Genomic DNA, 19,214 nt, shown 5'->3' on the forward strand with positions numbered 1-19,214 from the left:
GGTGAGCCTGCTTCTTCCTCTCCCTCTGTCCCTCACTCATGTTCTCTCTTTCTCACTCTCTCTCAAATAAATAAGTAAAATCTTTAATAAAACATTTCTTTTCAGCAATAAAATAGCCTCACAACTTTTTTTATTCTGACTTCCTAAAGCTTTATTTTTTTAAATTTAATTTTTTTTCAGTGTTCCAAAATTCATTGTTTATGTACCACACCCAGTGCCCCATGCAATATGTACCCTCCTTAATACCCACTACCAGGGTCATCCCACCCCCCCACGCCCCTCCCCTCCAAAACCTCAGTTTGTTTCTCAGAGTCCACAGTCTCTCATGGTTTGTCTCACCCTCTGATTGCCCCCAACTCACTTACATTTAAAAAAACCAAACAGATAAATTGCCTCCTGGTAGTATTGTCTCACTCTTCATCTTACATAGGACTCCAATTAATTCAGTCTTTTGAGGCTGGAAGAGACCTTTTTCTATTGCATTGGGTGACTATGCATCAAAAAAATAATTCAATTGCCTACTACATTCTAGTCATAAACTCTCCCAAATCCCTTATTATTTATTTATTTATCTATCTATTTATTTATGGGAGGACATAAGAAGGTCCGTGTAACTTGTCAAGTTCATTTAACCTTTTTAGCTTTGATCTGCAGTTCAATTTTTACAATTATTACTAACACTTTATTTATTTATTTATTGGTGTTTTCCTAGTGACATGGATAATTAAACCACTACACATTCCATGTTTTTTTTTTTAACATGCTTTGGAAGGATTTCAGATTTTCTTCTGCCTTCTACTCACACTTGTCTATGTCCTGCATAGGAAGTGGTAGCAAATATGACAGTGGAAATGATATCTAAAAGACACCAATGACATTGCTGAAAATACATATTTCTGAGTTTCAGTAAGGTGAAAGATGTCTTTTGATAAAAATATTTTCAGCCATCCCTGTATTAAACAATCTACCATTCAATCAATCAGAAGATGACATTATGTCACAGAAATGTAGTTCAGAAAAGTGTAATATATAACCTTATATCTATTTTAAACATGCATCTTTTAAAATGTCAATTTCCTTACCGTTGTGTCTTAGAAAAACACACAGAAAAACAAAAAGCAGGTGTGACTTATTTTTGCAAAAACCAATATTAAAGTGATTAATAATAACTTTAAATGGTCCATAAATAATATATTTAATAACATTGAAATAAAATATTTTATTTAGAAATATGCTGATCTAAGATAACAGTGGTTTAGAGTAGTTTAGTAATAATGGAAAATGTTGACTTCAGAAACATTGAGATGACTTAGTAGATTAAAAAATAAACATTGCTCTTTCTATATATATATGCATGTGCATTTCTCTATCTATATAATATACACACACATCTATAACAATACATGCATGCCTTCAAAAATATAGTATGTATTTTACATATATTTATGTTAATATGTATCAATTTATACAATAGTAAATTTAAATGCACTAAGTCAGAAGATGACTATTGCTTGATATGTCTTTTAAAAATTACTGTTAGGGTGCTGGGGTGGCTCAGTGGATTAAGCCTCTGCCTTCGGCTCAGGTCATGATCTCAGGGTCCTGGTATCAAGCCCCGCATTGGGCTCTCTGCTCAGTGGGGAGCCTGCTTCCCCCTCTCTCTCTCTTTGTCTGCCTCTCTGCCTACTTGTGATCTCTCTCTCTGTCAAATAAATAAAATATTTTAAAAAAATAAAATAAAAATAAAAATTACCATTAAAAAAGTGTAAGATATTTATGAATAAGATCAGAAGATAGCTGGTATTTGCAGTTTTTTTTTTAATCATTATCTTAGTAGTGTCAGATATTTATGAATAAGAAGAAATCCAATAGCAATCTATGCTCCAATATGATGCACACATAATAGAACCTCAGAAAAATTATATGTATTATGATGTTGTAACACTGCATAATTTCCTGGAACCAATAGATATCAATACTATTCTTTTGTAACTTTGCAGACAAACCCAAGTAGCAGATGTCTCATAATGCAGTAAAAGCAGCAAATGAATTCAACATTCATGTAATTATAATTGTGGTATAATATACACATTTTACTTAGTAGTACACATTGTTGTATTTTTAATAGTTTATAAAGTGGTCTGTATCAGCACTAATATAGTTGATTTATGATATAATTTGCAGTAGTAAGTAAAATGTTTCATTATTCCAGATCAGTTTCTCCAACAGTCCCTGCATCATTCGTAGATCAGGCCCTTAACCTTACTCATATGGTTGGATGAGGAGGGTAGCCTCCTTTCACCAAGATTAGAGATCCCCTTTTTAATGTTTTCCTTATGAAGCATCAACAAGCATGATCATCTCTTCACTGACTTTTATCTAAACCAAGTACCGAAATAAAGATTAAGGATTTCTTAGAATTAATGAACATGAATTAATGAAAATATATATATGTTGTTTCTAACTTTCCACAATATTTTCTTTCTTTACAGTCCTCCAGTTTCTAAACGATAAGCTATATAGACCAAAACCACATAAAACTGCCTTTCCCTCTTTCCTAGCCTACTGTGTCTCTCCCCACAACCTGTCTATGTCACAGAGCTATGCAATTGTCACTTTAGGTGAAGCCCTGACTTGGGAGCTAATCTATTCTCTGATGTGTCATTACAAGTGTCTAGGAGCTGCTCTGCTAATTAATAGAGCTAGTCTATTATAGCACCAGGCAAAAGTGGAAAGTAAGGATTCTTTATTAAAATTAAAGGAATGGGGCACCTGGATGGCTCAGTCAGTTGGGTGGCAGACTTGTGATTTCGGCTTAGGTCATGATCACAGCATCCTGGGATGGAGCCCACATCAGGCTCTGCACTAAGCAAGGAGTTTGCTTGGGGATAATCTCTCTCTCGCTCTCCCTCTGTCCTTCCCCCCCTTGCACTTTCTCTTTCTCAAGTAAATAAACAAACTTTAAAAAATAAAATTAAAGGAAAAAAAGCTAAAACTACTTGTATATTAATTTCAAATCTGCTATTATATTCATGTGAATAGCAAGCATATAACATGAACAACAATATATAAATAATGGCATATTTTAAATGAACAGTGAAGGAAAAACTCAATGGTAATGACGGAAATGTTCGTTTTTGGTAATAAACTTCAAACTCCAAATTTATTAGGTAGTTTTCTAATGACCATAAGCTCAAAATTAAATAAAATAGATAAAACAAAATAAGTCAAGAGAATTCATAAAAGCAATCTTTTTTGTGTGTATTTTCTATTACAGTTAAGTTCCTCTAATCTTTTATATATTTAGCTCCAAATATTTCCCTGTTTTCAAATATTTGTATTTTCAATTGGCTCTTCAGAACAATTTAAAAATCAAGTTAACTGATCACTGAAGTAATTATTATCTATTTTCTGACAAACCTCACATTTATATTTCTATCTAGATGCCTTTTTTTTAGTACAGGCACAAGTAATTTCTTCATATCCCTTTCTCAGAGGCACCCAAAATTTCAAAATGTTTAAGACTTAATTTGTTATACCATGAATCCAAGCACAGAATTTATACTTACCAGTTTAAATCTTAGCAAGAGTACTGCTGATCCAAATCAGAAAACCAGCCTTTCTCCCCCTTCTCTTTTTCACTGGTATCAAATCAATCAAAGTAGCTTATCATTCAATGATTTATTTTCTTTTTCTTTTTTTTTTTTTAGATTTTATTTATTTATTTGACAGAGAGAGAGATCACAAGTAGGCAGAGAGGCAGGCAGAGACAGAGAGGGGAAGCAGGCTCCCTGCTGAGCAGAGAGCCCAATGGGGGTGGAGGGGCATCCCAGGACTATGAGATCATGACCTGAGCTGAAGGCAGAGGCTTAATCCACTGAGCCACCCAGATGCCCCACATTCAATGATTTAAATATCTCTTGAATATGTTCAGTCTTCCCAGTTTTTACCACTATTACTATCTTATTCTAAGCCATTACGAACTTTTTAGCAAGGAAGATTTTTTATACTCTGCTGTGCTATCACTACCTTGCTTAGTTATTTTGTTATTTTCTATTTTTCAAGTTTGGAATATTTTTTCTTTTAAGTTTTTATTTAAATTCCAGTTATGTAACATACAGTACAATATTAGTCTCAGGTATACAATATAGTGTTCAGCACTTCCATACATCATTTGGTCCTTATCACAACAAGTGCACTCCTTAACCCCTATCACCTATTTTACCCATCCCTCACCCACTCCCTTCAGTTTGTTCTCTATAGTTAAAAGTCTGTTTCTTGGTTTGCTTCTCTCTCTTTTCTCCCCCCCCGCTTTGCTCATTTGTTTAGTTTCTTAAATTCTATATGTGAGTGAAATCATACGACTATTTCAGTTAGCATTTTACACTCTAACTTCATCCATGTCTTTGCAAATGGCAAGATATCATTCTTTTTTAAGGATATATATCCTTAAAAAAGAATTCCTTAGAAAAGAATATATATATATATATATATATATATGTGTGTGTGTGTGTGTGTGTGTGTGTGTGTGTGTATAAAACATATGCCACTTCTTTATCCACTTCTTTATCCACTCATTAGTCAATGGACACTTAGACTGTCTTTATAATTTAGATATTGTAGGTAATGCTAATATAAACATCAAGGTGCATGTATCATTTTGAATTCATATTTTTGTATTCCTTGGGTAAATAACCAGTAGTGTAATTGCTAAATCATAGGGTAGTTCTATTTTTAACTTTTTGTGGAACCTTCATACTGTTTTCCAGAGTGGCTGCATCAGTTTGCTTTCCCACCAATAGTGCAAGAGGGTTCACCTTTCTCTACATCCTCCCTAATACCTGTTGTTTCTTGGGTTGTTGAATTTAGACATTCTGACATTCTGTGAGGTGGTATCTCATTGTAGTTTTGATTTGCATTTCCTTGATAAGTGATGTTGAGCACCTTTTCATGTTTCTATTGGCCATCTGGATGTCTTCTTTGGAAAAATGTCTTTTCATGTCTTCTGCCCATTTTTTAATTGGGTCATTCATTTTTTCAGGTGTTGAATTTATAAATTCTTTATATATTTTAGATACTAACCCTTTATCAGCTATGCCATTTGCAGATATCTTCTTCCATTCTGTAGGTTGCCTTTAGTTTTGTTGATTTTTTCCATTGCTATACTGAAGCTTTTTTTTTTGTAAAATCCCAATAGTTTATTTTTGCTTTTGTTTTCATTGCCTCAGGAAACATATTTAGAAAGAACTTGCTATGGCCGATGTCAAAGGGATTACTTTGTATGTTTTTCTCTAGGATTTTGGTGGTTTCCTGTCTCACATTTAGGACTTTCATCCATTTTTAATTTATTTTTGTGTATGGTATAAGAAAGTGGTCCAGTTTCACTTTTTTGCATGTTGCTGTCCAGTTTTCTCAACACCATTTGTTGAAGACACATTGTTTTTCCCATTAGATATGCTTTTCTGCTTTGTCCAATCTTAATTGTCCATACAATTGTGAGCTCATTTCTGGGTTTTCTACTCTGTTCTGTTGATCCATTTGACTATTTTTGCACCAATACCACACTGTTTTTGATGACTACAGCTTTGTAAAAAACTTGATATCTGTATTTGTGATGCTTCCAGCTTTGCCTTTCTTTTTCAAGATTGTTTTGGCTATTTGGGTGTTTTTTGGTTCCATACAAATATTGGGATTCCTTATTCTAGCTCTGTGAAAAATGCTGGTGGTATTTTGGTAGGGATTGCATTAAATGTGTAGATTGTTTTGGGTAGTATAGACACTTTAACAATATTTGTTATTTCAATCCATGAACATGGAATGTCTCTCCAATTCTTTGTGTCACCTTCAATTTCTTTCATCAGTATTTATAGAGTTTTCAGAGTACAGGTCTTTTACTTCTTTGGTTAGGTTTATTCCTAAGTATCTTATTGTTTTTGAAGCAATTATAAATGGGATCAATTACTTAAGTGATTTCTGCTGTTTCATTATTAGTATACAGAAATGCAACAATTTCTATACATTGATTTTGTATCCTATGACTTTACTGAGTTCCTTTATCAGTTCTAGCAGTTTTTTGGTGAAGATTTTTGGATTTTCTACAGAGTATTGTACCATCTACAAATAATGAAAGTTTGACTTCTTTCTTTTCAGTTTGAATGCCTTTTATTTCTTTGTGTTCTCTGATTGCTGTGGCTAGGACTCCTAGTACTATTGAATAAAGGTGGTGAGAGTAGACATCTCTGTCTTGTTCTTGACCAATAGAAGAAAAGCTCTCAAATTTTCCCCATTAAATATGATATTTGCTATGGGTTTTTCATAGATAGCCTTTATTATGTTGCTGTATCTTCCCTCTAAACCTACTTTGTTGAAGGTTTTTTTTTAATCAAGAATACTTTGTCAGATGCTTTTTCTGCATCTATTGAGAGGACCAAATGGTTCTTAGTCTTTCTTTTATTATTCCTTTATTATTATTCTTTTATTTAATCACACTGATTGATCTTCAATTATTGAACCACGCTTGCAACTCCCACTTGATTGCGGTGAAGGATTTTTAAAATGTGTTTTTGGAAATGGTTTGCTAGTAGTTGTTGAGAATTTTTACATTTATATCCATTAGGGATTTGGTGTTTTTTTTGTTTTTGTTTTTTAATGGTGTCTTATCTGGTTTTAGTATCAGGATAATCCTGGCCTCATAGAATGATTTTAGAAATTTTTCTTCCTTTTCTATATTTTGGACTAGTTTGAGAATAATAAGAATTAACTCTTCTCTAAATATTTGTTAGAATTTGCCTATGAAGCAATCTGGTCCTAGACTTCTGTTTGTTGGGAGTTTTTTGATTACTCATTCAATTTCTTTGCTGGTTTTTGGTCTCTTCAGGTTTTCTGTTTCTTCTTGTTTCAGTTTTGGTAATTTATATGTTTCTATGAATTTACCCATTTCTTTTAGATTGTCCAATTTGTTGGCATATAGTTTTTCATAATATTCTCTTATTACTGATTGTATTTCTGTGGTGTTGGTTGTTACTTCTCCTCTTTCATTTATGATTTTGTTTATCTGCATCTTTATTCTTTTTGACAAGTCTGGCTAAAGGTTTATCAATTTTACTAATTTTTTCAGAAAATCAAATCCAGTTTTCATTAACCTGTTCTATTGTGTTTTTTATTTTTTGTTTTTTTTTTGTTTTTATTTTTGTTTTTAGTTTCTATATCATTTACTTCTGGTCTAACCTTTATTATTCCTTTCCTTCTGTTGGGTTTGGGTTTTTTTGTTCTTTTACAGCTACTTTAGGTGTATTATTTGAGATTTTTCTTGCTTCTTGAGGTAGACTGGTATTGCTATAGACTGCTCTCAGAACTGCTTTTGCTGCCTCCCAAGGGCATTTTGGACCATTGTGTTTTCATTTTCATTTGTTTCCATGTATTTTCTTTTATTCCATCTTTTATTTCCTGGTTGACCCATTCATTGTTTTTGTAGAATATTATTTAACTTCCACATATTTGTGATCTCTCTAGATTTTTTCTTGTGGGTATCTTCTAGTTTCAAGAAGTGTAGTTAGCAGAGATTCGTAGTATGACTTAGATTTTCTTGAATTTGTATGAGCTTGTTTTGTGGCCCAATATATGATTTATTCTATTCTGAATATTGTTCCATGTGGACTTGTAAAAAAAGTGGGTATTCTGCTGTTTTATGATGGAATGTTCTGAATATTTCTGTCAAATCCATCTATCACAGTGTCATTCAAAACCATTGTTTCCTTGTTGATTTTCTTTTTAGAATATCTGTTTGTTGATGTAAGTGGGGTGCTAAAGTCCCCTACTATTATTGCATTGCTATCGATTAGTTCCCTCATGTTTGTTATTAACTATTAACTATATTTTGCAAGTTTAATTACAATATACCTTGGTGTGGACCTGCTTTTGTTGATTTTGATAGGGGTTCTCTGGCCTCCTAGATCTGGATGTCTGTTTCCTTCCCCACAGCTGTTGTTTCATCAAAAAAGTTCTCTGCCCTCTTTTTTCTCTCTTCTTCTGGAACTCCTATAATATGAATGTTATTATGTTTGTTGGAATCACTGAATTCCATAAGTCTATTTTCGTTTTACGTAATTCTTTTGTTCAGCTTCATTGTTTTCCATTATTTTTTCTTCAGGTTATTAATTCATTCCTCTGCTTCTTCCAGTCTGTTGTGCCTGCAGTATATGTTGCATGTGTTTTGCTGTTGTATTCTAGCTGTTCTGTCCCTCAGTCCAGGCATCTGCAGAGGCTCTCCTTACCGGCTGTGGGCAGTGTTTGGTCCCTGCCCTGAATGTGGTGAGTTTCAAAGAGGTGTTCTTTGCTTTTGGAATAAGACCTGTCAGCACCTCCACTGGGACTGATGCTCTGCAAAACTCTCTGGTCGAATAGACATGGTGTGGGTAGGGTTTTTGCTGGTCTCCTGGGGGAGGGGCCCACCATGCTGGGACTGAGGTAAACATGAATGAGAAGAGAATTTTCACCAGAGCACACTAGGATGGAGTTTATGCAAGTTATGCAAGTTAGACAGTCAGTGTCTGTTCTGCTCTGCTTCTCACAGGTGTCTTTATGAGTGGGGGAGGGAAGTGGTGCTGGCCAGCTCCTTTGTTCTTGGGGTGGTCTTTCTGTGAATACTGTATCTCAGGGTCATACTCTGAGAAGAGCAAATAATCTCCCCACTGTGTGCCCCAGGCACTCTTCAGATCTCCATTTCCATTCTGTAGGCCCCCAGCTTATTTGTCTGCCTTCTCTCCAACAGCAGCACAAGTGCCCTCAGGGCTCTATCACAGGCAAGCCCACCGACATTTAAAACTCCAGGCTTTAACCCCTCGGTTACAAGAACTCATGAAATTCAGCCCCTCTCATTTTCCAAGCCAAAGGCATGGAGAAGCATTCTCCGTGTGCATTCCTCTGTGTGTTCCTTTCTCCTGCTCTCTTCTTCCTCCCCTCCACAGCAGCCAGGACCCATTTCTCCCCTAAACCACGTCTCCATACTTCCTACCTTATTCAATGTAACCTCTTGTCTCCCTTTAGTTATGAAGTTTGTTCGTTCTATCAGTCTTCAAGTCAATTTCTGGGGTATTTAGGATGATTTGATAGTTATCTAGTGGTGTTTGTGGGGTGAGGCAAATTCTACTCCACTGCCATCTTCCTGTTGGTCTTCTCAGGTTTGGAAACTTTATTAGAACTTAGGAGAACATTTCAGATAAGTCTTCTTTGTTTCCTCCTTAATATTATGCCTCATTTCCTTATTCTCTATGTTCTATCTATATTATATTTATTTAGTCATTCAGAAATGCTATGATCTCTACCACCTCAGGACCATTTTCTTTTCTTCATCATCCCCCAAAAGAGATGATAATACACACTGAAATTTTCCCTTTGTTACCTGGACTAGAGTTCTCTGGCTCAGTTTCAGTTTTTCTTGGAATTTTATTTTTCTTGTTCTTTTCTATTAAAATGTATGAGTCTTGTTACCATGTCGGGCCTTTCCTGATATTTGGAGTGATAAAATATAAGAATCTCATTTGAAATTTGGAAGAAAGGAAAGAAAAAGGCCTTTATATCTGCTTTGGAACTCACCTTAAACCTTTCCCAAGAATGAGTGAAAATATCCTATAGCCCAGCATGGTTTACCAGTGGACTTTCACATTATTTTTTAAAACAAAGATTTAAAGTAACTCAGAGCGGGGGTTTTTTTGTTTGTTTGGTTTGGTTTGGTTTTTTTGTAATGTAGTGCATCCTATTAGCATATACCTCTTGGAACCTCAAGAAAAAGTAGTAGCTTATTGAGGTCAGCATCTGCTATTTATTCATATTGTCTTCTTTCCACTTCTTCTCTCTCTCTCTCTCTCTATCCCTCTCTTTACATTCCTAATTCATGGCATACTTTGCATAATGTTACTTTAATAAAACTTACTTCATACTAGGTTTGGTAATTATGGTTTAAGGTTCCTGGATTTTTGTGATTCTAGTGGTTACTTTCACTTCAGTTGCCTCTACACAACAGTTTTTCATTTATATTTGCACCTTTTCAAATCTTTCTGTCACCCATGGTGAGATTTATTTTTCTTGTATTCTAAAACTTTTAGTTCCCAGTTCAGCATCTGGCTTACTTCCTTCAGCTTAAAAATCTCAGTTTTATCCCTTGAATAGGAAAATAATGGGAAATACTATCTTGGTCCAGTAGATATTAAATAATAGAAATTTAACAATAAGTGTGAAATTTTGCAATTATGTTAATGCTACAATTAAAATGACATTTAAGAGTGTGCATACCTCCCAGAACTTGGAAAACTTCTCAGAGAACCTTCTGTCTCTATTTCGGGCCATTGACATTGGACTGTGATGCTATGGTACTTAACTAGACCAGTGATTTGCCTATAAAGATATCCTAAAATATGTACAGATGACCAGCTCCCCATGACTTAATTCATGGTTCTTAGGGAAGAGAGGGAAGCTGGCTAAAGATAGGACTGGAGATGAATAATGTCAAAAACAGCAGAAAAGTTTTTTTAAAGGGAAGTAATTAAAGAAACTGAATACAGGGGTGCCTGGGTGGCTCAGTGGGTTAAAGCCTCTGCCTTCGGCTCAAGTCATGATCCCAGGGTCCTGGGATCAAGCCTCTAACATCGGGCTTTCTGCTCAGCAGGGAGCCTCCTTCCCCTTCTCTCTCTGCCTGCTTCTCTGCCTACTTGGGATCTCTGTCTGTCAAATAAATAAATAAAATCTTAAAAAAAAAAAAAAAGAAACTGATTACAAAATAATGTTCTAAAAAGTCATTTATAGATTAGGACTCTCCTACTCTCCAAAAAAGCATGTTGATATTAAACATAGGGGTGATCAGAGAGCTCCTGAGTTTTGCTAGGTTTTACACCCTTCCAATACGAATGCCAGCCTATTCTAGTGCATAATAACTGTAGTATGTGTAAAAGGCCAGACATAAAGCCAATATTAGGTGCCAAAATTTAATTACTCTAATTTCTCCTAGTATTAATTTTTACCTCTACCTAGCACTCCTTATCCTGCTGGCTTAGCTAACAAGCTTGCTTAAGACCAGAACTTCCCCAAATCACTCTCCTTCAAAACAGAGTATAATTTAGCTGAAGGAAATGAAACTCCATCAGTAAGTATCACATAGACACTATCTCTTTACCAGTATTACTAAAGCAAATATGAACTGCACTTCTGCTATGACTATTTAATCCTTCTACTAATATGCTGAATGTCTTAGTGGCTCTATCAATTGCTTTGCAAACAGTGAATAGAATCTTTATTATATAAATTCTCTTGGTATGTCATTTTTCCAAATTTTTCCAAATTAATTAAATAGAATCCTTATTATATAAATTCTCTTGGTATGTCATTTTTCCAAATTAACAAACTGAATACAAAAAAAAAAAAACAAACTGAATACAAATATAGTAGGTAAAAATGTTTTCCTCACTTTATGAGCGTTATAACCGTAAGTAAGCATAATGAATTGAAAATACAAATGAATATAATTTTTAAAAGTATTTCTAAATGTAGTAGGAGAAAAAGTCTACTAAAGAGATGTAATATTATTTGATTTTTTCAAGAAATGTATTTTTATTCATTTCTATAGGTTAAAATTATTCTCAATATACTATTCTAAAAAAATACAGTCTTTTTATATAGCTTGCATTAATGTGTAAGCAAGGTTAAATTTAGCATTTCAGATTAATCACAAGTAATTTTGACATATTCAAAATCTGTTTTCTTGTTAGAAAGAAAATATGTTTAAAATATTTTCAGGTTGTTTTAAATTTAGGAGCTTTAATTGAAAACTCTTGCTCACAAATGATTGCAAGACACTTTTATATCATAGTCTGGACTTATGCCACTTTTCCACCTTCTTAAGGAATTCATATGCTACACATTTATTCTCATTATAATAATTATTTGTGTCTGTCTTTTGGCTGGTCTCAAATTACTTTTGCAATCTGCATCATTGAAATAAGAATTTATTGAGCACTTCCTGTATACAGCCTAATGTTTACTTTTTTATGGAGTATGAAAGTTTGAAGGAAATGTGACTTCCCCACTTCTCTTAGGAAGCAAACAAATTCTTGCAGGTGAAATGATGACATTTTCATCATCTTTTCCTTTTTTTATTTTTTTAAGATTTTATTTATTTATTTGACAGAGATCACAAACAGGCAGAGAGGCAGGCAGAGAGAGAGAAGGGGAAGCAGGCTCCCTGCCGAGCAGAGAGCCCGATGTGGGGCTCGATCCCAGGACCCTGAGATCATGACCCGAGCCGAAGGCAGAGGCTTAACCCACTGAGCCACCCAGGCACCCCTCATCTTTTCCTTTTAAGTGACTAACAGGTTTAACAGTTCTCTATTCCTACTATAACAGGATATTTCAATGGTAGCACTATTGACAGGCAATCCTTTGACATGAGGACTGTCCTGTGCCCTATGGGATGTTTAGCAGCATCCCTGCCCCTATTCAACAGATGCCAGTAGCACCCATTCTCCCACACAGTTGTGACAACAAAAAAATATCTCTCAATGTTGTCAAACATCCCCTGAGAGGAAAAGTAGGCCCATTGCTCTGTAACATAGCCTGCCCAATGTCCAAAGCCCTCCTAATTCACTAAGCTTGTGGCTGTTCCCTAGTGGGTCACAGGCTTTCCCCCGTTTTTAGTTGCATGCTTATCATGAGCAAACTAATTTCTGTTTCTAAACTTATTTAAGGCTCTTTTTACTGCTTTTTCTAATTATATGAATTAATTAAATATTAAATTAACACACAAGAACATTAAGAAAAAATACTTTCTATTAAGAAAATTGGGTGCTTTGGAAGCAATAAAGGTGAGTCAGCATAATTAATGTCAAGATAGTGTGAGACAAATATAAGATATCATTGAAGGGAAAGGCATAAAACTCATTAAAGAATGAGACCAAAGTGTTTCAAAAATGTACCAAAATTCTCCCCCTACATTGGGGAAGTGAAATTGGTTACTAAAAAGTCTTCCAAGTATACAAGAAGGACAACATAGACCTATACTGAGTGTGGACTCCAATACTAGAAACAAAATCTTTGGCCAAAATTAAGAGAATGGAATGTCTGTGTAATGTGTAAGGTGAATTGAATGTTTGCCTTTTTATTAGGTGCTATAAATTTAAGCTAACTTTTTATTGTAACCACCTAACTATACCTATTGATAACAAATATAATTCAAAGAAAACTCTGGGGATTGTTCAAACGAAAGAAAATAATGACGTGGATGAACAAGGGAGGAAATTTTGATTTAACTATGAAAACTTGGGAAAAGATCAGGGCCTTTAAATATTTGATCTCAGAGGAAGCAAAGCCAGCTTTGTTCTTTTGTTGTTTGTTTGTTTTTTTCCTGTTATACCCTCTTTATTTACAAATTTAATCTACGTTTTGAAAATCTAAATTAAAATGGATATAAATTACTGACTTTTCTGCCTACGTGACTCCATTTTACATGTGTATCCCTATAGAACATTCATTAAATATAGCTACATGCATAAATATACAAATGTCCTCAATCTCACTTCCCCCCCTTTACAGTAATGTATATATATGTACCAGTGTATGTTATATGTTTCTTTGCATGCATGTGTGTGTATTTATAATATATACATTTATATTATAAAATGTATATAGTACATAGATTATAAAAAGAACAGAATTTAAAATTGCCACACTATTATATGTATTAGCAATCATATTATTTATTTCTTATATATAATTACACATAAATATATTAATTATATAGGATATATAAAAATTAACAAATATGCATGCTCTCTCTTTATACATATATGGATGCTATATATATTTAACTTCCTGGATGTTATATATTTAACTTCCTTCCTCCTACTGAGAAGTTTTTAACTTAATTTCCTCATCTTTACAAATAATTCTGAAATGTTTAAACTTGTGCATAGATGGATTACTTCTATTGAAGAGATTCCTAGAGTTGGAATTATGAGAAAAGTTTAGGCTGCCTGCCTGACTCTTTACAACCCCAGTCTTATCAAATGCATGATCTTGCTTCTTGAATACTTGGGTTTCAGTTACAGTGCAACATAGGAGCAAAAACACAGTATTAGTTTAAGGAGATAATGGGGCCATGGAATGGAATCACGGTATTAGAGGACTTTCCATACTCCCCTGTTTCTCTTTTTCATTAATCTCTCATTTTCCACTTAAAAAGGTGAAAGAACATAAAGACACTAAAAACAGCCCCATCCCCCCAACCCAAAGCAAGTCTTTGTCAGCTGCAAAGGTCACATTCAGTTTCTGCTTGCATGTTTACTTCCCTCTGAGGTCTCCTAATTCACCAATCTGACAAACAAATAAAAAGCCACACTCAGATAAAATAGTTCCCAGTGCTGCAATCCCATTCAGTGGCCTTGCTGGCTGGGAAGCACATTGCCTTTGACTGATGTCTTGGACAGCTTCCAGGAATCTTTTGATGTTTCTGCCTCCAGGGAACAACCACCGCTTGTAATGAAGCAGAGTTGCTTCACCCTGCCCTGCTAGTGTGTGCCTTTTAATTAGCCCAGGGTCACACACTCTGTTAGATAACACAGTGCATTTCTCACATTATGAGATGTAAAATCCCAGATTGTCAAATAAGGGAACTAATGATCTTTGAACTAAACAGGCTGGCATTTTTGTTTTGAGAAGGATATACCAGAACCATCTGGGGTTATTTTAAAGCCTTCATCTGTCTTCTCAGCAGCTTCAATTTAATAATATTAATTCTAGGTGGTTCTTACTTTAGTTTCATTCCTATCAAACTAAGAGCAAAGGTTAATTCCTTTTCTGGCCTTTGTGCTTTGGCAAGTGAACACACTGAATATTAAATGAATAAAAATGACTAATCATTGCCTCTCTTCATATATTTAGAGAAAGTTACCATGAGAAAAAATATTATAACATCTTTTCTTTTAATAGAACCATGAATAACACTAGGTAAAATGAAAGTATACAAGAATGTAGTGTTTTTCCTTTATGCTAATTTTGTGGTCACTTTTTTGTCTGAGTATATAATTGGCTCTAGCAGCAACTATATTGTAGTATGTAAGTGTCCTGTGTTGGGATTTTGTTTATGATGGGCCAGAAAAGGACACAGTCTTGGTAACTAGATTCATTATTCAGACAATTCACTGTAAAAAAAAAAAAAATGTAGCTTTGGAGAATTCCTTGGTCATGTCCGGCTTCTAAAAAGGCAACTAGTAGTGAGTCAAGACATGAGGGGTAGGGGAGGGGCTAGAATGCTGAAGAAATTTAGAGGCAGTCACTTCTTATTTTTAAACTGATGACCTAGTCCAGTAGTTTATAAATTTGAGACCAGTCTTACTGATAATATATTTCTGTACCCAGCTTTGTGAAACATTGCATTAAGCATCCAGTGTGGTCCATTTTGGTGATGAGTTGGTGTGCCAAACACAAACATAGACACTGTAATATCTTAATAGTGTTTCATTCAAGATGCTTACCTCTACAATAACAAAAGACTGAATGTGTGTATGTGTTTTACAAACACAAATTACAATTAATTACAAAACTGAGAACATGATAGCATGTTTAATTCTCTTAAATAATGCCCAAGATGGACTTATATATCCCCTTAGCTTGACTAAACTTTAGACAGGCTTCTTTGTGACTGTAGGTCTCTAACCTCCTTTTCTTCAAGCATTCACATTAGAAAACTTGCCATTATAAATTATTTATGTGTCCCTTTAAGATCTTGTGTCACTTTGTTCTCTGTGATTACTAGAGAAAAGGTGGGTGAATCAGGGGATGGGTTAAAAAAGTGATGGATAGGGACGCCTGGGTGGCTTAGTGGGTTAAAGCCTCTGCCTTCTACTCAGATTGTGATCCCAGGATCCTGGGATCGAGCCCCACATTGGGCTCTCTGCTCAGTAGGGAGCCTGCTTCCTCTCTCTCTCTGCCTGCCTCTCAGCCTACTTGTGATCTCTGTCTGTCAAATAAATAAATAAAATCTTTAAAAAAAGTGATGGATATTAAGGAGGACATTTATTGTGATGAGCACTGGGAGTTGTATGTTGGTGATGAATCACTAAATTCTACACCTGAAACTAATATTATACTGTACGTTAGCTAACTGGAATTTAAATAAAAATCTGGAGAAAAAAAAAAAAAGATGTAAATCTACAACCCAGGAATACCTTTTTCCTGTACCTAAAAGTCATCTCTTGGAAATGGAATCATCATAAAATATAATACTTCCATCTTCCAATTTCTTAGGAGGGTAGGAGCCTTGTTTTGGTAAGTTACAATTGGCAAACAAGGATTGCCTAAATCACACTAAGCATACCCTCTTTCACGTTCTCCAGTACTTTTCAGTTGGCTCACAAGTATTTAAAAATAACATTGACCCCTATTGCAATAGTCTTGACTAAAGTCTTTTTGTTGTTTTTAACAAGTGTCGTGCAATTTTTATTTTACATTAAGTACCAGATTCTGACACTGGGTCTTTGGAACCCCATGTCATAATTAAGAACCTAATTCTTGCCGGGCGCGGTGGCGCGCGCCTGTAGTCCCAGCTACTCGGGAGGCTGAGGCAGGAGGATCGCTTGAGCCCAGGAGTTCTGGGCTGTAGTGCGCTATGCCGATCGGGTGTCCGCACTAAGTTCGGCATCAATATGGTGACCTCCCGGGAGCGGGGGACCACCAGGTTGCCTAAGGAGGGGTGAACCGGCCCAGGTCGGAAACGGAGCAGGTCAAAACTCCCGTGCTGATCAGTAGTGGGATCGCGCCTGTGAATAGCCACTGCACTCCAGCCTGGGCAACATAGCGAGACCCCGTCTCTTAAAAAAAAAAAAAAAAAAAAAAAAAAAAGAACCTAATTCTTACTGTTTTTAACAATGTGTGACTCTTGTATTTGATGACTCATTTAAAACACTTAAGGTTGTCTATTTGGCAAGGCCTAAAAATAGAAAATCTGTACTCTTGTTTACCAGGAGAAATATTTCTGCTGTGTAAAATATAAATTTATCTCTCTTAGCTGTTGTATATCATTCAGTCATAAGGAAGGTGACTCTAATGAGGTCTTTCTCTTTTGGAAACTAAAATAAACGTACTATAGGTTAGATAATCTCTTTATTTCCTTTTAATTTATCATATTTAAAATATAAATTATAAAACAGTCTAGGTAGACAATCTGTTCTCACAATTTCATTATTAATTTGCTACTTTTCTATAAGCCCAATACAGTTGAAAATATATACAACATGAGATTTATGAAAGTTCAAAAAGATAGATATTTAACACAATCATCAATAATCTTTAATTAATAAATTTAAATTAATTTTAAATAAATGTATTTTCATCTTTACATAATTACGCATAATGTAAGTGACCAGAAATGATAGTGTATTTTATGTTTCTCAAACATGACTCTAAAAATTCTAAAAGAAATTCTAAAACATACATTCAAATATAGATCCATTCATACGAATGTGTGATGTTAAAATTAAATAAGATCTGTTGACAACCATCTTGAGTTAGATAATTCTGTGTATAATATAAGTAAAATTCCTTTTAATGAATATTACATAGCCTGGCTACCTAGTATCTTGTCTTGTTAGAATCACTGAGTAACACTATGGAGGATACATTTTATCCTCTGAAACTGAAGACAAAAGAGGGGTATACACAGAAGGAATCAAAGATACTATTTTTAAAAAAGAAAAAAATTCCCTTACAAATAATCAATTATAAATTACTCAATATTAAATATATCTAATAAATTCTCTTAAATACCTCTTATTTGGAATATAGGGTCTAGAACTATTAGATTATAAGTGAAATAATGATTATCTTTACTCATTCCCAGGTCTCTTCTTAGAAAGGACGGCTGGAATGGCAGAAACATCACAAACACATACTAGAACTTTTCCATCCACCTCCACTGGGAGGTTTATCTTTAGTTTGAGATTACTTCAAAAGCAGACCCTGGAGTAAAGCTTTTCACATAATTCAATTATTTTGTTGGTGAAGGAAACCTGACCTTAAGAGTGGAGAACAGAGACATTAAGAGAAGGTAGTTTATCAAGGTTATGTTCTGTTAGCACAAATATAATTTTGTGTGGATTATAGCTTAATCCTGTTGAGGAAAATCAGAAATCCACAATAAAACATACAACTCTAATTCCCTGAGGAGTGAGGTTGGCCAAGGGTATGTATAAGCCAATCCCCACTTATATTTGGATGGATGCCACTGGGTAAGGGGTGTTGTAAATTACCTCCCAGGGGAGTGACTGAAAGCCTCAGAAAAGAATGGAAACTGGCTTGATTACAGCCCTTCCTGCCCAAGCTCAAATATGGTCTCAGTCTTCCTGCCATCACTGTCATTCCTGAGACAGTTATCAGTTATCAGATTTCAAGTTTTTAATTTAAGATACACTGATTCAGCTTCCTAGCTTCCAAAGAATTTTCACTGGAACATTATAGAAAAAGTTACATTAGTAATCTGAAAAAAAAAAAAATTTCCTTGTACTGCTTACACATTATATTACACATATTACCGATAACTCCATATATTTCAATCATACTTTTATCAGTCTTGGGAATTCCATTAAAAAATTCTAAATATTTTAAGTATTTATTCTATTCTAACACAAAAGCAGCCTGATTTTTTACTGTGGCTTTTTTCTCGCTTGCATCAGGGTTTGATGATGTGGAGTTACATATAAGCTATAAACAAATAATGAGTCTATCTTTTACCAATTATGTATAATTATATTAAACAAGAAGAAGCTCACACAAGTTGAAGAGTTTGGGAAAAAAAATACAAAACAGTGAATTAAGGAAACCAAGGATGGAAAGATTTTTAAGAAGTGAAGTCAGCCTTATCATATGGCAAAGAAAGGTCCACCACCAGAGTCTCTAAGGCAAGGTCCTGATGTTTTCTTTTTAAGACACAGCTCTCCGGGGCACCTGGGTGGCTCAGTGGGTTAAGGCCTCTGCCTTCAGCTCAGGTCATGATCCCAGGGTCCTGGGATCAAGCCCCGCATCAGGCTCTCTGCTCAACAGGGAGCCTGCTTCCTCCTCTCTCTCTGCCTGCCTCTCTGCCTACTTGTGATCTCTGTCTGTCAAATAAATAAATAAAATCTTAAAAAAAAAAAAAAAGACACAGCTCTCCAAGGATCTGGTGTCCTATTCCTGAA

This window comes from Martes martes (genome assembly GCF_963455335.1).
Source record: "Martes martes genome assembly, chromosome: 5".
Taxonomy (NCBI): Eukaryota; Metazoa; Chordata; class Mammalia; order Carnivora; family Mustelidae; genus Martes; species Martes martes.